At 41.6% G+C, this 25,583-nt stretch overlaps 1 long non-coding RNA gene across 1 annotated transcript; it reads left to right on the top strand.

Moving 5' to 3' along the window:
• Positions 1–250: 250 nt before the first annotated feature.
• Positions 251–8,201, top strand: LOC113879251. The gene is made up of 3 exons (XR_003507249.1): positions 251–519; positions 5,243–5,304; positions 8,033–8,201. It is a non-coding gene; the product is annotated as an uncharacterized LOC113879251 (long non-coding RNA).
• The last annotated feature ends 17,382 nt before the right edge of the window (positions 8,202–25,583 follow it).

Raw genomic sequence — 25,583 nt, 5'->3', positions numbered from 1 at the left:
AGTCACTCCTCCTCTTTAGGGTTTGTGAAAGAAATATAGTTCTCAGCCTTTAGCTCTGCAGGCTTTATTTTCTTCAGACTCAGTGATCAACTGGTTTACCACAAAATGGAAAAGGCGCTAGCAAAGCAGGGGTAACCAAGGAAGCTATGATGTCTGGAATTGTAATAACAGAGGACAAGCTAAGAGTTATACAAGATCTAAAAATAAGTCACTAACCATATCCTATTTCCTCTAACATACATATGCAGGTACCTAGGAGAGAAAACTGCCCACAGTGCAAAAGAATCAATAAAGAACACTGTGATGAACCACAGCCCACCCCAACCCAAAAAGATAGCTTTGCCCTCACAGTGAACAGTCTTTTAAGCAATGAGGCTATTTCACTGCAAGCTATTCATAATTCGTCATTATTGTACTTGAAGATGTAGAAACACCAAGGGTCTTCACATCAGCCATTGCCGTAATTAGAAAGGAACATCACATCATATCCATGGCATTTGCTACCCTTTGTATAAACAGGTAAGTTTGAATTCTTATATGGTTTGCCTACAAAAACATGTATTTCTTCCTTATCAGCAAGTTGCTGTTTAAACAACTTTGTGCTTTAATATTAACGTAATAACAGCTCACATTTACTGTACATTTACACAACAACTCATTACTAGCTCACTTAATCCTTATAACAACCATGTCAAGGGCTCCTTTTACATATAGCAGGAAACAAAAGCTTAGAGAGCTCAAGTCACTTGATCAAAATCACGCCGTTTGGAAGTGCTAGAGTTTAGGTTCAAATTGAGGTCTCCCTAGCTGCTCACCTTGAGAACTTAATCACATTTCTATGCTGTTGTTTACAAAACCAAATTCTGAGCCCTAATGCTGTCAAACTTTAATAGCAAATTCTCATTCCTCCAACTCATTGAGCTGATTTTTCACACATTTTAAATGACATCAGTTAAAACACAGTCTGTACTTATTTCTCAGGCTTCCGAGCTGATACCACATTTTAGGTGTGGCTCGGGAGCATAAGTACCTGGTTCAGGGAATCCCAGGCTTCTCCTTATCTTTTTTTTCCTTCAAGGAAAATAGTGGCCAGATCTAAACAGAATGATCCTGGCCCCAGGTTATAACTCCCAGTTCTTTTTTTTAATTTCTAAACATTTATTTTCTCAAATGATGTGCTTCTCAGACTGAAAAGAAGCTATTTGCTGACCTTCACTGGTCCACGAAGCACATGCTGAGTACCACTGCTTTACTCTAATACCTTTATGCTCCTTTAACTCCTAATTCTTTAGGACCACCCAGGTATCTGTATTTGTTTGCTTGACCTGCCATAACAAAACACCACAGACTAGGTGGTTTAGACAAATGAAGTGGATTTCCCCATTATTTTGGAGGTTAGAAGTCCTAGATCAAGGTGTTGGCAAGGTTGGTTTCTGCTCAGACTACTCCCCTTGGCTTGTAGGTGGTCGTCTTCTCCCTGTGTCCACACATCACCTTCCTTCTGTAGCAGTCCGTATCCTAATCTCCTCTTCTCAGAAGGATAATGGTCATGTTGGATTAGGGCCCATTCACATGACATCATTTTATGTTAATTACTTCTTTAAAGATCCTGCCTCCAAATACATTTTGAGACACTGGGGGTTATTAATAGAATTATGAGTTCCGTATGTGAGTTTGGGGGATGGGTGGAGACATAACCCATCCTGTAATAGTATCCCAACAACTCCCTTTTATAAAGTTCTCTGTGGTGCACATGTAAATGCCTTTGACCCTGACAACCCCTGCTTTCTCTAGATGTGTTTGTGTTACCTCCCTGTGGTGATATAGACAAGCTTTTCTGTGAGCAGACCACAGTTATTCAAACGCTATTACCAGCAACATCAACCGTATTATTGTTTTCATCTTAGAAGACATTATTGATCTCACTTGCGAAAAAAAAGTTATATATATACAGAAAATGTTTTTACCAATTGTGAATTACCAATTTGCAAAAACAGATTCTAGATTTTTAAAAAGTTACTGAAACCAATTGAAGAAGGAAATGGCAACCCACTCCAATATTCTTGCCTGGGAAATCCCACGGACAAAGGAGCCTGGTGGGCTACAGCCCGTGGCGCTTACAAAGCATCAGACATGACTTACCAACTAAACAGGAACAAAAGTTGAAACCAATAATGTCTTCTTAATTTTTTTTCTTCTTCTTAAATTATTACTGTATATACCTGGAATTTAAAACTGTACAATCTCTAATCAAGATGGAATCCAGCTAATTTATCCAGGGCCCTCAGCATATGTCACAATTCCTGGTCATTCTATGTAAAGATTCAAATGATCTGAAGAGGCAATTCACATGTGTCGGTTGCATCGGTCTAAAAGCTATCATTATAGGGTGCCTACCAGTTTCACATATAGTGCCATTACGGCAGGCGTGTTATGTGCGTTAAATCATGTATCTCCTCAATTTCCTGCAGGACAGAAACTGTCTACTTTACCAGTGAGCAAGCAGAACATCAGAGAGCTTCAGTAAATTGCCCAAAGTCACACAGCTCACTTTGTGTGGTCTAGATAAGTCTTAGACGTGAATCTAGTCCTGTCTGACTCCAGAACTTTTTCTTTTTTTTGACCACTACAAATTGCTTCTTTGACTTCTTAAGACAGGTAACAGTATACTCTTAGTGGCTCAGAACTTTTCCTGGACATTAAAAATATCCAATCTAGTTCCTTTCAATTGTTAGTTTTGATAAATAAAATAACAACAGCATCTTAGTTTCTGTGTCAGAACTGCAAAATAAATTACAGAATATTCGTCATCAGAAACAAAATCTACATCCGTCTTTGGGTGATGATGTAAGGCTATGTAAAACAACAATGGATATACTTATTTTTTGTCAAAAAAAAGTTAATTATATTAAGTAACCCTAATTAGTATCACCAACTTCCTTGTAACACCTCCAGGACTGCAGTCTTGTGTTCCTATAACACGTTTATTTCATTGTTTAATTGTGTCTGTTTGAGCCCTGGCTTACAAGGCAAGATTTCAAATGTGTTGAAGGCTGCTGCTGCTACTGCTAAGTCACTTCAGTCGTGTCTGACTGTGTGACCCCATAGACGGCAGCCCACTAGGCTCCCCCGTCCCTGGGATTCTCCAGGCAAGAACACTGGAGTGGGTTGCCATTTAGGCACCCCTTTTTATCCTCCTTTGTATTGTCTTGAAGTGCTAAGTATAGTGCCTTGTCTAGAGCAGATGCTCAATAATATATAACAATCAGCTTTAAAGGCTTCACAAAATAATCACCAAGAGAAGCCCATTGGAAGACTTAGTGATGAACCTCATAAGCGTGCAACAGGGTATCTAAGAAATCCCTATACCTGGCCATGTTGAGCCAGCTTTCTTAGTTCTCTGGGTCAGATGTACCCTTTCCAGACCTTGGTTTATAACCCCAAATGCCTTCAGGTTGGCTGATGGTGCTGGTGAGGTATGTTTCTGTCATAATTGTGTGATTCAATTTGCTCATGTATAGTAGGAAGTAGAATAAATCTTAGTGGGTCCCATTTGGGGGCCCCAAAGGCAATCCTAAATAGGATTCTGTTTGAGGTGCTTGTCAATGTGCCTATGAGAGGCCAGTTGAAGCATCCAGTCAGCCCAAGGCTATGAATGCAGCTGGCAGGGCCTTCTCCTTCCTCCTATTGCTCAGTTGTCTTCCATCTCAGTGGGACCCCATTCTCCTGGCTGAAAAGTGGACTACTGAAATTGTACCAACAGGCAAAATCAGGGTATTTATAACTAGAGCTTTACTCTAAAAACTAACTAGTCACATCATACTTCTTTACCTAGAAGTCTAAAAAAAATAAATAAAAAGAGTAACTCAAAGGAACATATAAGCAGATTCAGTACTTAAGATTGAGCCCTAGGGCCCCTTGGCAAATATAACAAAAACTTTGATGCCAGAGATAAAGATGTATTTCTCAAAGAAATGTGTTGTCTTCAAAAGATAGATCTAATAGTGAGTATGTGATTAGATGGACATTGATAGACCTAGTCCCCAGGAAAAAGGTATAGTTTGGAGAGCCTGCTTAGATGAACAGAACTTTTCTTTAGTTTGGCATTTCCTTTCAGTTTAGGAATTCTGTCTGCAAGTCTGTCCTACACCCTTATATTTGTCCCAGAGTAATTCTGGGCACTCCTTCTTGAGTTTTCTACACCTCAGACAACTAAGAAAATTATAAAATTGTTCAGCCTATGGAGACAAAGTTTTGAGAATGGCTGATAGATGAAGTGAGTTTATGGGTCTCCTGATCATTTAATACTTTGATGTGGAGTTTGCAGCAGTTGAGAAATCACCCAGGCTCTAGGGATTTAGGTGGTTGCCTCCAAGAGGCTCAGTAGCTTGGGCCATCTTAAGACTGGCAAGATGCTTTCATCTCCTTGCCTAGGAAGTTTTTGTCTGCATCACACCTTCGGGTAGGTTATTAACGCACTAGTATCTAGAAGTAAAAACAGAGGTGGAAAGAAATGAAAAGGATAAGGTCTCTCTGGTAAAGACTCTTCTAAATTTGAGTAATCTTCTTCAGAAGATGCTAGTTTGCAGAAGACAGTGATTTAGATTAGGAAAGAAGGCCATGATTTCCAAAAGTGAAATAAGCACAAATTAGAACAGAAAGGTAAAATCTGAGGTGCAAAGCATGGCAGATGATAGAGCCTGGATTATCCCAAGCACCACCAGTGATGCTTGTGAATTCATTATGCTAGTGTAGACTCAGGAGATGATTTAGCAGAGCATTCCTTCAAAACAGCAATTCTAGAAAATGAAAGAAGACACCAGGGCCCCAGAAGAAGCGAATCACACCAAAGTCATCACTACACAGCTAACCCATCCCTTTCATCAAGGCAGAAATGACTCCATCTTAGCCATAGCCTCCATGATCTCATTAGCAAAGATACTGAGACTCTTGTTCCTCTACCAGGGAGGATTTAAACTGTGCCACAAGTTACTTCACCCAGAATATCTCAGTCTGATTGGAAGGATATGGATGAGGGAAGAAAAACTCTATCTCCCCATGGTAGTTTCTTTAATCCTTGTGCAATAGATACTTGTGCAAATAGATACTTGTTTCTTTAATCCTTGTGCAATAGATACTTGTGCAATAGATACTTGTTTCTTTAATCCTTGTGCAATAGATACTTGTGCAAAGATACTTGTGCAATAGAAACTGAGATACATCTGGATGTCTCCTTGTACAGGGCAAGGCCTGAACCGAGATGTCCTGAAGATTTACAGATGGGTTCAAACACTTTCATTGCAAGTGAGTAGCTTGGCCAAAGGGCAATTTATGGACTTACTAACAATTCAGAGGTAGATCTTGTTTGCTGCTGAATGGATTTAGGACTCAAATAACAAGATCAGGACATGGCTGCTTTTATTCTTCCATTAGTCCTTCCTTACACAGTCTCTAGTCCCACATGATGGCATTGGCAGCACAGACCTCTCAGCTTCTCAGGGGCCCAGCCCAGCACACAGGAGCAAGAGTTCTATTCCCAGTAAGTCTGACAGTATCTGATTAGGTCACATGTTCTCCTCCAAACCTAGACTATGGCCTGGAACATGTGCAATCAGGAGATGGAATCAGGTACACCAAAGCCACATGGACTGAGTTAGGGAAAAAAAAAAAGAATTCAAGCTATGGCTATCATAAGAAGAGAGAGTACAGGATGGCCATCATCAAAAAGTCTACAAATAATAAAAGCTGGAAAGAGTGAGAAAAGGAACCCTCCTACACTGTTGATGGGAATGTAAGTTGGTACAGCCATTATAGAGAACAATATGGTGGCTCCTCAGAAAACTGAAAACTTAAAGTTACCATATGATCCTGCAATCCCACTCCTGGGCATATATCCAGAGAAAATTCTGATTTGAAAAGATACATGCACCCAAATATTCACTGCAGCACCATTTAAAATAGCCAAGACATGGAAACAACTTAAATGTCCATCAACAAATGAATGGATAAAGAAGATGGGGTACATATACAGAACGGACTGTTACTCAGCCATAAAAAACAATAAAACACCATTTGCAGCAACATGGATGGACATACAGATTATTATACTAAGTGAAGTCAGATAGAGAAAGACAAGGATCACACAGTATCACTTATATGTGGAATCCAAAACTATGTTCAGTTCAATCACTCAGCTGTGTCCAACTCTTTGCGATCCCATGGACTGCAGCATACCAAGCTTCCCTGTCTATAAGCAACTCCCAGAGCTTGCTTAAACTCATGTCCATCGAGTTGGTGATACCATCCAACCATCTCATCCTCTGTCGTTCCCTTCTCCTCCCGCCTTCAGTCTTTCCCAGCATCAGGGTCTTTTCCAGTGAGTCAGTTCTTCGCATCAGGTGGCCAAAATATTGGAGCTTCAGCATCAGTCCCTCCAATGAATATTCAGGACTGATTTCCTTTAGGATGGACTGGTTGAATCTCCTTGCAATCCAAGGGACTCTCAAGAGTCTTCTTCAACACCACAGTTCAAAACCATCAATTCTTCAGCACTCAGCTTTCTTTATAGTCCAACTCTCACATCCATACATGACTACTGGAAAAACCATAGCTTTGACTAGATGGACATTTTAGACCCACAGACATAGAAAACAAACTTATGGTTACCAAAAGAAAAGAGGTGGGTGGGAGGAGGATAAATAAAAGGTTGGGACTAACATATACACACTACTATACATAAAATAGATGACCAACAAGGACCTACTCTATAGCACAGAGAACTGTACTCAATATTTTGCAACAATCTATAAGGGAAAAGAATTTGGGAAAGTTTTATATGTATATATATATGTGTGTGTGTATATATATATATATATATATATATATATATATATATCACCGTGCTGTATATCTGAAACTAACATGACATTGTAAATCAACTATAATTCAATAAAAAGAAGAAAATGTAAATACCAAATGACAGAAACAACGAATGTTTGCTGCAATTAGTAAGTGGTTTGAAGATCATGTTTGCCCAAACCTTTTGTCTTAGCTTGGGTCTCCCCCAGAAAACAGAGCCTGAGATAAAGGCTTGCACATGGGTCATTAATTTCCAGCGATCAAGCCAGGAAACAGTTGAGAGCTGGAAAGAACAAAACAGGAAAGGAGAAAAAAATAATGCAAGGGACTTTGCAGAGATATGTAGGAGGAGCCATCCAGGAGGGGAGAATTTATTGACCGGCTACCATCCTCCATTGGTGGAGGATTGCCCTTCCCGGCTTGTGCACGCATGAGAACAGCCTGGTGAGTTCCATCCAGTGGCCCACACTGTGGGACAAGTCAGAAAACCTTGGATGCGCAAAGATGGAGATAGATGGTGTAGCTGGTTTCCATGGTAATGACTGGAATAAATGGTGGAGCAAGAGGATATGGGGTGGGGGACAAGGTTTGGCCAACATATCTTTCCTCTTGGATACTCAAATTGTTTTACTTTTTCTTGTTCATTGTTGCAGGTCATTTATCACCAAAAATAAACTCTAAAAGACACCACAGGGCTAGGTTATGGAATTATATGAGGAATAGTAGGGGAAGACTTGGGCTTGAATCCAACTTAACCACCAGCAGTGTCATTTAGAGCAAATCCATTAATCTCTTTGATTATCATCAGTAAAACACAGATGTCAATAATGCCTACCTTATATAATTTAAGGTAATATTAATAGTACATAAAGTCATACTGTCACTTTATTTTAATGTTAATTTCATTTCCACTACAGTTAATTACAAAGGAGTCTCCATAAATTTTAGATCGTTTATACAAACCAATGGAGAAGGAAATGGCAACCCTAGTTGGCAACTCTAGTATTCTTGCATGGAGAATTCCACAGATGCACTAGCCTGGTGGCCTACCACCTGTGGAGTCACAAACAGTCAAGCACGATTTAGCAACTAAAAGATGACGACAACAGTACAAACTAAATGTAGTTAAATAAGGGACACGTCTAACCACTTCTGCTTTTCTCCTGTTTTGAAGTTTGTAGTTCATTGTGTTTGAAGCAACACCCAGCTGACTGCAAAGTAAAGGATGTACTCCACCATCAGAAGAGCTGCAAATTTTCATTGAAGTTGCCACAGGATACACCATCAAGCTGGATTTAGAAAAGACAGAGGAACCATAGATCAAATTGCCAACATCTGCTGCATCATCGAAAAAGCAAGAGAGTCCCCCCAAAAAATCTACTTCTGCCTTACTGACTATGCCAAAGCCTTTGACTGTGTGGATCACAGTAAACTGTGGAAAGTTCTGAAAGAGATGGGAATACCAGACCACTTGACCTGCCTCTTGAGAAATTTGTATGCAGGTCAGGAAGCAACACTTAGAACTGGGCATGGAACAACAGACTGGTTGCAAATAGGAAAAGGAGTATGTAAAGGCTGTATGTTGTCACCCAGCTTATTTAACTTATATGCAGAGTACATCATGAGAAACGCTGGGCTGGATGAAGCACAAGCTGAAATCAAGATTGCTGGGAGAAATATCAATAACCTCGGATAAGCAAATGACACCACCCTTACGGCAGAAAGCGAAGAACTGAAGAGTCTCTTGATGAAAGTGAAAGAGAATGAAAAAGTTGGCTTAAAACTCAACATTCAGAAAACTAAGATCATGGCATCCAGTCCCATCACTTCATGGCAAATAGATGGGGAAACAGTAGAAACAGTGACAGACCTTATTTTTGGGGGCTCCAAAATCACTGCTGATGGTGACTGCAGCCACGAAATTCAAAGACTCCTTGGAAGAAAAGTTATGACCAACCTAGACAGCATATTCGAAAGCAGAGATATTACTTTGCCAAAAAAGGTCCATCTAGTCAAGGCTATGGTTTTTTCAGTAGTCATGTATGGATGTGAGAGTTGGACTATAAAGAAAGCTGAGTGCTGAAGAATTGATGCTTTTGAACTGTGGTGTTGGAGAAGACTCTTGAGAGTCCCTTGGACTGCAAGGAGATCCACCCAGTCCATTCTAAAGGAGATCAGTCTTGAATATTCATTGGAAGGACTGATGCTGAAGTGAAACTCCAGTACTTTGGCCACCTCATGCGAAGAACTGAGTCATTTGAAAAGACTCTGATGCTGGGAAAGATTGAAGGCGGGAGGAGAGGGGGATGACAGAGGATGAGATGGTTGGATGGCATCAACGACTTGATGGACATGAGTTTGAGTGAGCTCCGGGAGTTGGTGATGGACAGGGAGGCCTGGCGTGCTGCGATTCATGGGGGTCGCAAAGAGTCGGACACGACTGAGTGACTGAACTGAACACCATCAAGATCACCCCTCGAATCCTAATTTCTTGAAGGTGTACCACCATTATCTTTTTAACCCCATTTCAAAGTCTAAAATAAGGGAGGAGTCATTTTATATCCAGCCATGTGGTAATTCAGTTTTCAGGAACTTAGAAAAAATGTGTACAATTCATTTGTTATCATTGACAGCAGCCCATATGCCTAAGCATTTGCTTTCTGAAGTTTCTGAGAAATGTGCTGGGGAAAAGAAGTGCTGAGCCCAAACATGATCCAGAGCCCTGACGTGACACTGTTGTCAGAACAGTGAGCACGCAGCCCGCCCCTCAGTCTCCCAGACGTCCTCCCACTACCCTCAAGCCTCTATCTCAGCCCCACAGTGTTTGGTCTCTTCTGTTTCTCAGTCACTGAGCATCAAGACATCAGTCTCATACCCTCTTATTTGGAAAGATCCCAACTTCCCAGGGACTAAAGGCAGAAAGTCACCTCTTTATTTTTCTTCTTCAACCTGTCTTGAATCCTAAAATGATTCAAATATTTTCACAGGAAATCAAACCATCCCTGGGAAAGAGTACACCAAGATGGTCCATACAACACTCCAGACTCCTGTGAGAGAAACACATAAATGCCCAAGTCCCTTTTAGTTCCCAAACTACCTCAACCTCTACATCAAAATGCATCATTCAAATCAGCTAGACTCAACTGCCCAAAAGCAACTGGATTGCAAATCAATCTCTTGCAAATGCTTTGGAAAATGTCTATGGAAAAAGCCCCTCTTGGAGTTATTCTCAGCCATCCCCACAAGGTGAGTTTCATGGATGTCATTCAACCTACATTTTAAGTCAGGTCATGTAAATGTATTTGCCAGTTAGGATGAAAATCCATCCATGTGTTCGTCCATTATGTACTAAAAGCAAAGGCAAACTTCTATATATGTGAGAAAGAACAATAGGTAAATCATTACCATAGAAATTTATCAGATCAAATTTTAGGAAAATAAAAATGGTGGGGATGATAGGAAGGTTAGGCAAAAGCATAATTGAGATGAGGCTTTTTAGAAGGAACAAATTTCAGTGCATGGGGGAGGGGAAGGTAATCCTCAGGTCAAATTCTTAAGCGAAAAAATACCATTGATCAACCCAGTCTAGGGACTGATTCTTCCGGGATCAGAAACCTACTCCTAGTCTACACACTCAGCTGTGACCTGAAGAGGGCTGAGTCACACAATCCACTGTCTACACTGCTCCAGGAGGGGGCGAGCTGATTTATGAGAAGGGGAGTTGGGTGGGAGGGACTCATACAGCAGAACCTGTCTTTAGAAACCTAAAAGACAAATTGTAGCCCTGCGACAGTTATACAATGATGTCTACTGGGGAAGAAACTCCTCTCCCCAATTCATCTATGCTCAGATAAATGCTGTATCCACTACTCTGATCCTGTGCGACTCGTGTGAGTCAAGATGAAAACAGAGTGTAAATAAATGGCTTCACCCTGGCTTCCGTATTACCATTAATATTATTAAAGATAAACAGATTTGGAAGAAAGGAAGCTTCCTGGGGGCTATGAATGAAGATGGTTCCATACCTGTCACCAAAATGCTACGGCCACATTCAGAATGTGAGGTTTGCATCAAGACTAATACCTTCCTTCAAACGACAGCAAGAGTGTCCTATTACCAACAGAACAAAAACAACATCCCCATGAGAGCAGTGAAACTCTTGGCCAGGGATACCAAGCCCACAGCAGGTCTTCGAGGACTCAGCTTGAGAAGCTGAGGGCAAGGCCTTGGGCTGGGTGCATTTTGATCGGAAGGATGGAGAAGCCTCTGGAAGCAGGCTTCCCAGAGATGGTCCAGTTAGGATCTGACTACACAGATCAGGAAACTGGAGCCCCATGGGGTTTAGAGTCCAGCGTGTCTTCACAGAAAATGTGGGATTTCCTTCCGGTCTGAGGCTTTTCAAACACTGACAGCAGGCTCTGAGTTTGAGGTGGGAGGACCAGAGAGAAGAAGACACTTAACTATAAAAGCCACATCTTTCTGAGGTTAGACTTTCAAACTGAAGGTATTTCCTTTTGCCACTCATCAAAAGTGCGCAGTCGGCATCTTTAAATACAATGATTGAAGGGCAAATGCTCCTTGACTTGACAGCCTGTTTATAATTACAGCATTAGTACAGACACAGTTTAATTAAAAATCATGAAAATGACCTTAGTTGGGCTGCAAGACCTATATTAAAAACCCTGGCTGAGGATCCACTTTCTAGCCAAGCTCCTATTTCCAGATGCCTGCCCTTTGTTAAAGGATTTCCTTTAGCCTAAAAGGTCATAGGTTTGTTCTCTGACCACTAATGGCTCTTTGACAATATCTTAAATAGAATAAGCCAAAAGGACATCACTCACACCCAAATAGGTAACACTAATTTACCTCTAGTCCGACCAGCTGTGGGTGAGGGGCTGGGTGGCCGAACCTCCGGCACTGTCTGCCTGGTGGGACCTTGGGGAAGGGCACGCGATCATCTGGCCCAGCCCTCTCCTTCTGCACATAAAGAAATGGAGGTTCAGAGAAGACAAAAGCCAATGCTCAGCGCTGAGAGAGCTGGGCCGCACCAGTAGCCACTCTAGATGATCACTACCCAGTCAAATAAAAAACAGGTATAATTTTGAAATCTCAAATATCATCTTCTTTTACTTCCCAGACAGTGCTTCTGAAAATATCAGTCTTCCAGATACTTGGTTTAATAAACAGACAAAGAAAATGGAAGAGAGGCGGGGGGTGCAAAAGTAAGTTCATGCAAGGCACATAAGCCCGGGAAACACTGCACACCGCATTCCCTTCTCAGAGATTCACACCACACACCCCAGGGAAGCTGAGAGAGAAGCCCAGCAGCAAAGAAACCTGTTTACCTCAAAACTCTTTTTCCAAGTCACATCTATTAACATCCTACAGATCCGGTGTTCTAGGAAAGACTTTGGGACACGCTGGCTTAGTGAGAGGAGACATGAAATTTCAAAATAATTGGGCTGGAAAGTAAAGAAATTGAAACAGTCTGGCTCATGTCAAGCAAGAGTTCAGAAATGGCACCATGTCATCTTCAGTTTCTTCCCCTGGGTCTTTCATGCCTGGAACTTGGAAAGAAATAGGGGCTAAGGGTGTCCTTGAGTAGCAAGGATAAAGAAAATGGATCTTTTTCTTTAATTTGCCCTTAAAGGTTTGTGTAAAGGAGTAAAAACACAGACCCTGCCTTTGCTACTCTTCTCCGTATTTAAGTCCCTACCAGAAATATAATGCTGAGAATAGTATTTCCACATATTTATAACTTCTTTATGATGAACTACCATGATTTTCCTTTCCCTCAAAGCTGGTAAAGTTACAGTTCTACCTCAGAAACTGTGAGGAGATCAAATTTGGCCTTTAAATAAACTAATTTGAAAGGTTTATAAAAATATTAGAGACTTTAAAAAAAGGAATAGGGGGACTTGAATATCCCATAGTGTGAAAATGCCACATTTTTACACTCAAATGATTCAAAATAGATGAACAGAATGCTTCCAAACTTTCTAAAAATATGCACCTTCAGGCAATTAAAAAAATCAATCTAAAGGGTCATTTATTTCAAGAACCTAAGAGCTCAATTTAGCACTCCAGTGAGCCCCCACAGCTGACTGGATCTGGGAGACCAGGGCTGAAGAAAGGTCATTCACACTCCTCCCTAACTCCTTAATGATATGTTTAGCCAGGCTAAATTTAGACCTGTCGGAAGCTTTTGATTCAGTTAATCATAAGGTGTCGGTGACAAGACTGTGGTCAATGGCAGGCGGGGGCTGAGTTCCTTTTGAAGTCAGTTGGTGAGTTCATTCCTGGAAGGAGGGGGGTCCGTAGGTAGTCATGAAGAACTGCTCATGATTCATACGCATCTCCTGGGAGGTCTCTTCCCTCTTCCCTATTTACCTAACATGGGCAGATGACCCTGGGAACCATCAGTGGAGGCAACAGGACCTTAATGACCCTCAACTAATTATCGTCTTTTCTGCTGATCCATTCAAACTGTCTTATCCTTTGACTTGGCTCACAGTTATTTTGGTTTGGGCAGGAAGTAGCTGGCTTCAAGTCAACCTGGATAGGCTGAGGTTGTGATCTTTAGTCAAAGGAAATGCTTTAAGGATGTCAGAGGTGGATCTGTACCAGAGTTATTCAGGGATAGAGGTTGAGTGATGGGTCTTTTAACAGGTGCTTCAGTATGGACAAGAAAAGTCTTTTTTCTTAGATTCGGAGATGTGTGTGCCTACACCAACTTCCAGAAAAAGAACAGTTACGATTAGCTTCCCCTCTGGTTCACAGAAGTTTCACCACAGTAATATCCATTCTTTTCTTAACTTTGCCAAATTTTACAGGGGAATTTCATTACCCTATTATTCATTAAAGAGAATTTCTTCAGCTCTATGAATTTTGGGTACCAGTCAGCTCAAATCCTTTTCACCCACTCAAGGTTTAACATCCTCCATAAAACTATCTATAGAAAAGAAGACATGAATGTTCTACCCAAGAACTCAATAGCCTGAATGAGGGGGAAAAGTATCTAGTACTGTAATTTACTAGATTAAAACAACTTTTGATGCTATGAGAGAACTCAGGGCCAATCTGTTATCATCACTTCATTTTACAGAATGGGATAGCAAGGCTTAACTTTCCTCAATGGATATAATAATTCAGTGGAACCAGAAAACTTCCAGAGAACAAGAAATCTAATATTATCTTTCTAATCTCTATCAATCACTCACGGTCCTACCATGAGTCAAAAAGTATGGAGGACAGGAGGAAGACGAGAGGGATAGGAAAGAGACAAGTAAAGGGTGAAAATTTTTGATGAGAAAAACAAAGTCAATAAGTCAGAGGCTTCCTGTTATCTCCATGTCATCACCCTTTTCTTCCCAACTATTTTTATGTTCTCATTGGCCTCCTCAGATAAACCAAATAACAGCAAGTCTCACTGAATAGCCTTGGTCACCCATATCTAAGGGACATAAAGAAGCAGAGACAAGTCTACCTAAGTGAACCCCATTTTCCAGCTTTGGGATTATATATGTCTCAGTGGTTAATATTGCAACTGTGGATTTTAAAGGCTCATTTCAATCAATTGACAGTCATCTACTGAACATCTGCCATACGATAAGAATCTGCTGCACACTCTATGGGACATGAATATGAAGAAGATGTACTCTAGCCTCTAGGAATTTAAAGAAAAGAAAAATATTCCTCCTGGTTGCAAAATTCTAAGATTGACATTTCAGATTAACAATTATAACACAGCGAGGAATCAGATAGGATCCCTGAGAGATTCAACCTAAATATTACAAGAGCCCAGAGAACAAGTCAGTCATTTCCAAGAGGCAGGAGCCAAGAAATCATCAAAGATGTTGCGTCTTGTGCTGGAGTTGAAAGATAGAAAAACCTTAACCAGTAAGAGGACCTTAAGGAATGGCCTTCCTCGGGAAAAAAAAAAAAAAGGAATTGCACAAAGGTAGAAGAATAAAATATCTGTTTGAGAGACAATAAGTAGGCCAGTTTGGCTAAAGCATAGGACAGATAAATGAAGGGATATATTAATACAGCTGGAAAGTTTTGGTGAAAGCCAAATTGCAGAGAATGAGCTAGAAATGTTGGTCTAAATTCTCTAGGTGATAGCCACTGAAATTTTTCAGAGGACTGACCTTTAGGCAGATTAATTGGGCCATAATGAATTGGAGTGAATGACACTGGAGAAAGAATTGCCTTCTTTTGATGATCTGAATGAGAGGTACTTGCTGTAAGAATGGAATGGAATGAAAAGGAGGGGGATTCACTAGGCATTAAGAATGCAGAAAGGGCAGGAATAATTTGGTGTGAAAGTTGAGGGAGCATTTCCCAGGAGTTTTGTGATGAAAACAAAATTCCCTCATACCAAACAGATATTTAAAAGCATGAGATTTTGAATCTACCGTTGAGATGATGTTACCTTTGCCCAAAGCTTGTTGACTGAATGATTTTGCTTGTTGTAGGTTGAGTATATTTGTGAGATTTTAAAAAATTGTGTTGTCCCTTCTATGTCTTTTTATGGCTTAGAAAGATAAAAATAACCAAGCAGACATCAGATATCACATATCTCAGACTGAAGAAGAGAGAGAGAGTCTCATAATCTCCCTCCTGTTGTATAAATACAATAACTATATAGTGGTGGATGGAACCATGGTTGTTGAATATAAAGGAGATTATTCGAATCAATAATTATGCTTTTCCATGTCCTTCCTGTAGTCAAAACTATGCTCCCATCCTCATTCATTTTTATATCAGAGATTCCTTTCAAAACTTGACATTATTGAATTGGTAAGAACTTGTCTGCGGAGGAGCCTCTATTAATAAAAATGTAATCTCATTCACTGAGCAGACTCCATCACCTAGTCAGATGCTAAAGGATTTGGGGACAAATAATAATAGCCCTTTCATCTTACTCAGCTGCTAATGCAGACACATTGTAGACCATCTTTTTCACGCAGTCTTCACAGACAAACTGGAAGCAGCCTGACTCCTTGTCATTTTTAGCATGCTCTCTATCAGATTTGGATTTTATTCTTTCACTTACTCTTTCTTCTACCTGCCCCCTTGCCCACCTTAGTAAACATTTAGGGAGCACTTGGTGTATGCCCAGCACTGGGCCAAGTGATGTAGATACAAAAAGAAAAGACAATAATCCTTTGCTTTGTGAAAATATTAGTGTAAGGCATTCATCTGTCCTGTGGAATACCTCACCTTGAAGACAGCAGCCATCTCTACCTAAATCTGATGTCATCTGTACATTTGTGCTCCAAAGTGGTTAAGGATGCCACCTGAAGAGTCCTAGGATAAGAGGGATATTGTTACCAGTGCCAGCTGGGGTACATACGAGCTGGGAAACTGGTGAGTTATTTAAACCTTCTGAGCCTCAGTTTCCCCTTTATAAAATAGATGTGATAATACTAAGTGTACCTATCCCACAAGGTGGGTTCTGCTAAGAACTGAATGAGACAGTTAATGCAAGGAGTTTGGATAGCACCTGCTGTACACTAAAAAACACTGGATAAAAATGATCATTAACAGTGTTAATATCTGACCTGTGATCAGTCTGCAAATGACCAGCAGTGGCTGAAGTCATTTCCTCAGGTCACTCATTTCCTGAGCTTATGCTCCTTTCAACAGTGAAGAATACACTTAAAGACTTGCTGGCACTTCCCAGTAAGGTCTAGAAAGCAATGCCCATTTCAGTTGGCATGTCACAGGAACAATACTTTTGCCTATATATTTTCTGTTTTATTTCTCTCATTTTCTTATACCAGAAATTTTTCCTCTGCTCCCAATACTCATTCCCTATTTAAAGACACAGTCTTCAGTCTGTGAAGCCAGAAATTCTCTGCCAGTGCTCTCAGCACCCAGGTCTGTGGCACCAATGGCCTGATCTGCAGCAAGAAAGGCATAAAACTACTGCCGTACCGTCCAAAGGGAGTAGCTGGTGTGCAGGGCAGGTTCCAGGAGCGAGTCCCCCAGTGAGGAGTGAGCAGCAGAAACCGTGGAAGGCAAACAAAACAGAAATGTGTTCTTCATGCAGGCACGCAGAGCCTTGCAAAATGAAGTGGAGGAAAGAAGGAACAGAAAGAGAAAACTATAGCGGGGATAGGGTGGGAATGGCTTTTAAGTCAAAAATGGTGCTTTCCTTTCCATATTCTCTGAGACTCTAGTTCATTGCTTAGATGAATTTACGGCTGCTCTCAACATGTGTAGGAAGCACGACAAAGAGCTGGACTCTGGTTGCCAGGCAGGCTACAATCCCAGGAGGTCAGGATGCATCATTAATTAAGGTAAGGCTGATGGGTTATGTGGGAGTGTCAGATACCCCACATATGAACTTCTCCAAACCAGGGCAGGTTGCACCTAACACAGTTTTCAAGGTGATTCTGACTTTCTCCATTGTTCCTCAGCCCCTCCCTCGACTTCCTCCTAGGCATTTCCAGCCTAGTTACCCCCACATGCCAGGGAAGGCAAGATCTCCTTCAAACACCATCTCCGCTTCTCAAACATCATCTGCAGAAACAAATTTAGCCTTACACATTACATCACCACCTTGCTGCAGATGACAGACCCAGACAACTATCTCCCTCATGGGCCAAGGTGATCCGGGCAGCCTGGGGCACCAGTCTGTCCAAACTGGAAGGGGGCAGAGCTTCTTGCTGAGCAGGCGCTCTTAAGCCCCAGCAGATCTAGGAATTCTATTTTATTTCTTTTTTTTTTTTTTTTTTTGCCTTTAAACATGCAGATTGGAATATCAGACCTAGAAGTTTTCCGAGCCGCACAATTTATGCTAGTTCATTACCTCCTGCTACACTCCACGGCTTTGTAACGGAAATTGGCTCTGATTTCTGAGATGGGCATTACATCATGGTCTTCTTTTAGCACATTATGTCATCCCTGCTGAGAGGCATTATCTAGGGTTGGCTCAGCAGTAGCGATTTTTGTGGGCCGACTGCAGTGTTCCCAAAGAGCTGCTGGGAACCACAGATTGAAATCTGAAACATTTATCTTCTAAAACGCTGAAAAGAAGGAAAGATGTTCACATCGTACCCCATTTATTTTCCTTAACCCTCTCCTCTCTCAGTTCCTTTGAGAGTACAGCACAGCAAATGCCAGAGATCAATGTGTGGAGCCTACACAGGGAGGATCATCTTGAAATAGCTGCTGCTAGAGGTACCTGAAATACTCCTTCCATACACCTGACACTTTTGGTTCTATCTCAAGGGGTGCTACAACCCCCCCTGAAAGGAATCACCTTGTACACTTACACTGATAACACAGAGCATCCTGCCTAATTCCTGGGTTATTTAAGAATTTCCATCCCATGATCTGTTTATAAATATGTGTAAATGAAAACTATATACAAGCACATACATATGCTTATCCTCCTGACCACGTTGCAGCCACAAAGGCAAACCTCTAGAAGATTTGTATTAGAAATAATTTTTATGCAGGGAACTGAGCTGATATGATCTCTTCTCACATCAACCATGAAATTAGAAGCGCATTTTGTATCTCTCCATCGTAGGCAGGATTAGAAACCACTGCACAGAGGGAATAGATAGGTGCTTTCAGGATAAAGCAAAGATCTTCCCAAACCCCAGAGAATCCCAATGCCTCCCTCATCACAAAAGCATAATTATGAAAAGAAAGAAAAGTCTCTAAATACCAAAAGGAAATGGGATACATTCAACCATGACTCAATTACAATTTCCCTCTTATATACCAACTAATGAGATTCACTGGGGGTGGGGGGAAGTAATTGCTGGGAGAGGGGCTAGGAGGCAGGTTATGATAGTCCCTTCCCCAACCCAGGGTGCTTCATTTCTCATCCACTGATTTTTTTCTATAGTAAATATGGTTGTGCCCTCAGTTGCTTTTTGTGGCTCTCAAATGGTAGGCACAGCCAAACAAGTAACTTCATAATTAAAGTAGAAGTGGTTAAACCTATCGTTTGCACCAGCTGAAGAGCCTTGCTTCTACTTCTACCCTAAACGATTTTTCGTGTTCTTTAATAATGTCCTCCCCTCACCCCCAGGGGATCATAAAACAAGATGGCGGCCTTCATCCAGGGCACAGCCATGTGAGCCGTCTGCGTGTGCTGAAAGGGGTCGGGACACCCGGCCCCACACTCATGATACAGAAACTTACTGGTGACATTAGAGCAAACAACTGATAGCCCCTCTTCAGCACCTCTTCTTTCACATTTCACATCCATTTCCATCTGCTCCTTATCTCCTAGAAGGGATAGTGTGAAGATTGATGGTATGAGCCCACAAAGAGCTCCGAGGCTTTCAGATGGACAAGTGCCTTATAAAATAGCATCATTTATCAGCTAAGGACATTTATAAGAATCCTCTTCCCCTTCCCCTTCCTTCCTTTTGTCCCTTCATCTCTACCCCTCCCCCTTAGCTCTAGGAATTTATTATCTGAAGGCCAAAATACTTTATTAATAACTACCTGTGTCTCTCGGGGTACTGAAAGAAGCTATATATACCCTTGACTTAACTCGTTCCAACTCTTTTACTGCAGCCAAAGTAACTGCCACACCATTTAAAAATTCCACTCAAAAAGCAAGTAGCCTTCAACACATTAAGCTGATTTTCATCTAAGTTGTAAAATATTAAATGACCAGAACTTCAATCCAATAATAAAATTGCCTGGCCCAATCACCCCCTTTCCCTTTGCAGGAGGCAAGAACATGGATTCATAAGCCCTGAAGGATGTGTGCCTGCCTCGAAATGTTGGCTGGCTGGCCACCACCTTCTGAAGGCACAGTGCGGGAGGGGCTGAGCGTGACCCCTCCTCCTTCCTCCAGAGCCCTGTGTGTCCCAGCAGGTTTGCCCAATCCTGAACAAACACACACACACACACACACACACACACACACACACCCCAAAAAGTGTTCAGGATGCCCAGAAGCCCTCAGTCCACTCCCAAACCAGGCCAACTGTGGAAGAGTCAGTGGGTGCTTGGCTCCGTAACAGCACAACCATTGGCCATGAGACTCGATGCATGGACATCCTGCCTTCTACCCTCTTACAGAGAAGAAAAAAGCAAGCCCCAAATCTGTAGGTAGTTCCCAAGAGTAGGCATATAGTGGGGATCAGATTTCACAGTGAGAAATCAACTATTCCCTAATGATACACCACAATGAAGGTGGAGAGCAGGGCAGGCCAAGTCAGAATGGGGAGCTCATGGACCCAGCTTCTCACTGGCTCTTGACAGTACAGTCAAACCCTGGCTTGGAGTGAGACGGGAGTTCTGGCCTGGCGTCAGCCTCCTTCGCCAGCTGCCTTGGCACCAGTCACTATGCTTAGGGGGTTGGCAGAAGGGGACCAACAGTCCAGACCTCCCAGGCTCTCCTGGGCAGAAGGCACACTGGAGAACTGGCACGGCCTCTCCTGCCGAGAATCCCTATCAGCACCACCTAATAACGGGTAAGAAAATGGACATTTGTTTTATCATGAAGGTCTTGATCCTGCCATTTCCCAGCAATGCCAGGATACCCACTGTCCTCACCACTAGCTCTCTGGGTGCCACCCCGGAGTCCCACTCCCAGTCCCTTGGGGGTCTGTGGCATTTTCTCCACAGCAGGGCTTTTCCTATTTCTCAGAGTGAGCCCTCAACACAGCACCTTCAGACCTGTCTTCTCAAAAAAACCACCATAAAAACCTCTTTTCTATAAATGTAAGCATGTCATGAAGACACAGACTACATAAGCATCAAGAACTACAGTTCAGACTCATAAAGGTTAGAGAGATCTGCCTTATCCAGCTTTGGAAAGAAATCATGGAGTTCCCTCACAATGCAACAGAACATTTCTGTTCAGAATCCTCCTTAGCTTCTGAGAAGTTTACATCGCCTTCACCTGTATTCCTAGTCCAGACTAAGGACCCTGTCTTTTTCCCAAAGAAAAATTTTTCCTTCTCAGATTCTAAGTTTCTACACCACATTTCCTTCATGATCTGAGAGGTGTCTCTTGTTTGCTGTTTTTGTTATTTAGTCACTAAGTCATGTCCAACTCTTTGTGACCCCATGGACTGTAGCCCACCAGGCTCCTCTGTCCATGGGATTTCCCAGGTAAGAATACTGGAGTGGTTTACTGTTTCTTCCCCCAAGGGATCTTCCTGACTTGGGGATCAAACCCGAGTCTCTTGCCATCTCCTTTACTGACAGGTAGATTCTTTACCACTGAACCACCAGGAAGTCTCTTGTTTACACCTTAATAAAAGTAATAGATTCTCATTAATCCTGAACAATAGAATTAAGTAGACTCTATTCATTCATTCAGCAAATATCTACAGAGCAGAGATAGGTATTTATTAATTATTGTAAAAAGTGTTGTGGGGATGAATCAGACATGGATTCAGCTTTTCAGGCATTGGCAAGACCACAGACGAGCTATATTAATAAGTATGTGACAGAGACAACTAGTCTTTAACCTCCTGGCTGGTTGGAATGGCAAGATCTCTAAACCCTTGAAGTCAACTGTTAAAGGTGGCAGAGCCTCAGACACCCTGAGTTCCTGGTTGCTCACTTGGAAGAAAGCTGCCCCTATGGTCTATTCATACTGTTCAGAGTGCCTGAAGAATTATGGACAGATGTTCGTGACACTGCACAGGAGGCGGTGATCAAGACCATCCCCAAGTAAAAGAAATGCAAAAAGCCAAATTGATTGTCTGAAGAGGACTTACACATAGCTGAGTAAAGGAAAGAAGCTAAAGGCAAAGGAAACAAGGAAAGATAAACCCATCTGAATTCGGAGTTTCAAAGAATAGCAAGGAGAGATAAGAAAACCTTCCTCAGTGATCAGTACAAAGAAATAGAGGAAAACAAGAGGAAAGACCAGAGATCTCCTCAAGAAAATTAGAGATACCAAGGGAAATTTTCATGCCAAGATGGGCACAATAAAGAACAAAAACAGTATAGACCTAACAGAAGCAAAAGATATTAAGAAGAGGTGGCAAGAATACACAGAAGAACTATACAAAAAAGATCTTCATGACCCAGATAACCGCAATGGTGTGATCATTCACCTAGAGCCAGACATCCTGGAATGTGAAGTCAAGTGGGCCTTAGGAAGCATCACTATGAACAAAGCTAGTGGAGGTGATGGAATTCCATTGAGCTATTTCATATCCTAAAAGATGATGCTATGAAAGTGCTGTACTCAATATGCCAGCAAATTTGGAAAACTCAGCAGTGACCACAGGACTGGAAAAGGTCAGTTTTCATTCCAATCCCAAAGAAAGGCAATGCCAAAGAAGGTTCAAACTACTGCACAATTGCACTCATCTCACACACCAGTAAAGTAATGCTCAAAATTCTCCAAGCAAGGCTACAACAGTACATGAATTGAGAACTTCCAGATGTTCACATTGGATTTAGAAAAGGCAGAGGAACCAGAGATCAAATTGCCAACATCCACTGGATCATAGAAAAAGCAAGAGAATTCCAGAAAAACATCTACTTCTGCTTTATTGACTATGCTAAAGCCTTTGACTGTGTGGATCACAACAAACTGTGGAAAATTCTTAAAGAGATGGGAATACCAGACCACCCTACCTGCCTCCTGAGAGATCTGTATGCAGGTCAAGAAGCAACAGTTAAACCAGACATAGAACAATGGACTGGTTCCATATTGGGAATGGAGTAGGTCAAGGCTGTATATTGTCACCCTGCTTATTTAACTTATATGCAGAGTACATCATGCAGAATACCAGGCTGGATGAAGTACAAGCTGGAATCAGGATTGCTGGGAGAAATATCAATAACCTCAGATATGCGGATGACACCACCCTTATGGCAGAAAGCGAAGAGGAACTGAAGAACCTCTTGATGAAAGTGAAAGAGGAGAGTGAAAAACTGGCTTAAAACCCAACATTCAAAAAACAAAGATCATGGCATCTGGCCCCATCACTTCATGGCAAATAAATGCAGAAACAATGGAAATAGCAACAGACCGTTTTCTTGGACTCCAAAATCATGGCAGATGATAGAGGGCAGATGCAGACTGCAGCCATGAAATTAAAAGACATTTGCTTCTTGGAAGAAAAGCTATGATTAACCTAGACAGCATATTAAAAAGCAGAGACATTACTTGGCCAACAAAGGTCCATTTAGTCAAAGCTATTGTTTTTCCAGTAGTCATGTACGGATGTGAGAGTTGGACCATAAAGAAAGCTGAGCGTTGAAGAATTGGTGCTTTTGAACTGTGGTGTTGGAGAAGACTCTTGAGAGTCCCTTGGACTGCAAGGAGGTCAAATCAGTCAATCCTAAATATTCATTGGAAGGACTGATGTTGAAGCTGAAGCTCTAATACTTTGGCCACCTGATGCGAAGAACTGGCTCATTGGAAAAGACTGATGCTGGGAAAGATTGAAGGCAGAAGAAGAAGGGGACGACAGAGAATGAGATAGTTGGATGGCATCACTGACCCAATGGACATGAGTTTGAGCAAGCTCGGGAATTTGGTGATGGACAGGGAAGCCTGGTGTGCTGCAGTCCATGGGGTTGCAAAGAACCAGACACAACTGAGCAACTAAACTGAACTGATGGTCTATTCATGTTCAGGACTGGTACAAGAGCAAGACTTACACTTCTGCTGCATGCATCACGATAAGGTCTATTTACAGCAGTGGCCAGGTTGCTCTAGTATAAGCGTTGAAATGATTTACTGAAATGGAAAGATACTCAGTGTACGTACGAGGGTAGAATAAGTCAAAACACTGTTATAGTGTGATATCACTTTTTAAAAGATTGTGTTTAAAAATGTATATACAAACATGTAAGAAACTTCTAGACATATATATATAGCAATGTTTCAGTGTCTGTCTCTGGGTGGTGGTGGTATAGCATGGCTTACCTACATTTCCTAATATGAAATACGACTGTATAATCAAGAAATCAAAGCTATGTTTTACATTAAAAAGGAAAATACGTCTTAAGATGTAAATACAGGGCTTTCCTGCTGGCTCAGTGGTAAGGAATCTGCCTGCAATGCAAGAGACATGGGTTTGATCCCTGGTCCAGGAAGATCCCACGTGCCACAGAGCAACTAAGCCCGTGTGCCACAACTACTGAGCCTGTGTTCGATAACTGGGAGCCACAACCACTGAGCCCGCACACCCTAGAGCCTGTGCTCCACAGCAAGAGAAGCCATCTCAATGAGAAGCCTGCAGGCAACCAGAGACAAGCCCGAATAGCAACAAAGACCCAGCACAGCCAAAAATAAATAATTATTGTTTTTAAGTAAATACAAGGGCTTAGCCTCCCAAAGTGGATAAAGTTCTCCTGAGGGAAATTAGGGAAGGCTTCTCAAAATAAGTATCTATTAATGACCTCTCTAACACAGAAAATCTATAAATTCACTACAGCCTGAGAAATACCATAGTTCAATTACACCGCACACCTAGTTCCCAGACTTCACACATTGAGGCCTTGTCAATGAAATCCGTTTCCCATAAAGGATGGAAGAAATAAATTATTTGCCTTTACAAAGTGCTAAGAGACTCATCTCAGGGGTTGTTTGGGGTGGGGAACAGGGATGGAGAGAAAGGGAAGCACTGAAAGTGTTAGCGGAAGGAAAAAGTAGCATACTTAACCTTTCACCCTGTCATAACTTTTGGATATTTTGCTATATGCATGTATTACTTATTCTAAAAATATGTTTAGACTTTTTTTTTTTTCCCCAAGGCCTTTAGTTTATTTCCATAGTTCTCAGGAAAATAGATTAGGTTTGCGGGGTCTGAGTCCACGTTCAAAAACTGAACCACTTCCTCTCACCTCCTCCAGGCCTTCTATCTCTCACTGATTGCTTTTTTGCCAAGGCCCCACAAACCTCCTGGGGATGCTACATGTAGCTAGCTTGCTTCTTGCATGTACAGAAGGCTATAGAAAGAAACCACAGAATGATCTAAAGGTTTTTAAAGAGTCTATTTCAAAACCATGTCTGGTATTTTCAGCCATAAGAAAAGTTTTAGTTGTCCTTAAATTTGTATAACTGTTTAATCCTTTCTTGTTCATTTTGATGATGATGATTATTTTTAATCCATGGTAGAATGCCTTCAAAAGGTCATAAGGCACATGTTATATTCTGTCTTCCTAAATCCAGTCTCCTCTCCATTTTAGTCCAGTGTTTTCTTTGAAGACCCCTTCATCATGCTTTCTTTTGAATGTTTACCCAACTGGGTTGGAAGGCAGAGAGGTCTCCAAACTGATTAAATATTTGAAGAGATCTTGTGTTTGGTTCCTTTTGACATGGGAGATGATTCAGTCTTTGGGGTTGGTTCTAGCTCTCTTTAGTTTATTGGGTACTGGCTTGAAAAGCTCTCCAGAGAGCATGATCATCATTAAAAACATAATGGGAGTGAGGGAGAGGAGAGCATCAACCCCAAATCCTAGTCCATTTCATTAGAAGAAAATGATCAAACCGTCTGTGATGTAGATTATTTCCAGGTACTTTTCCAGAACAGGAAAGTATTCAAGTTGCTTTAAATCGGTGGCATTTAAGTTCTCCCATCAGTCTATGTCCCATTGTTGAGAGCACATCAAAATCAAACCCATGGCACTCCTCTTTGAAATTCCTCAGTAGCTTCCCATCACCCATGGGAGCAAATAGATCTTCCTACATAAGCCAGTGGGGCTCTTCTTGGGACTAAGGGGGAAATCCTATTTGCCATTTCTCCCAGGGCAATGAGGCTCCA

This window comes from Bos indicus x Bos taurus, chromosome 20 (genome assembly GCF_003369695.1).
Source record: "Bos indicus x Bos taurus breed Angus x Brahman F1 hybrid chromosome 20, Bos_hybrid_MaternalHap_v2.0, whole genome shotgun sequence".
In the NCBI taxonomy this organism is placed as follows: Eukaryota; Metazoa; Chordata; class Mammalia; order Artiodactyla; family Bovidae; genus Bos; species Bos indicus x Bos taurus.
Note: the sequence above shows the minus strand (reverse complement) of the source record. Positions and strands in the feature narration are given on the sequence as shown.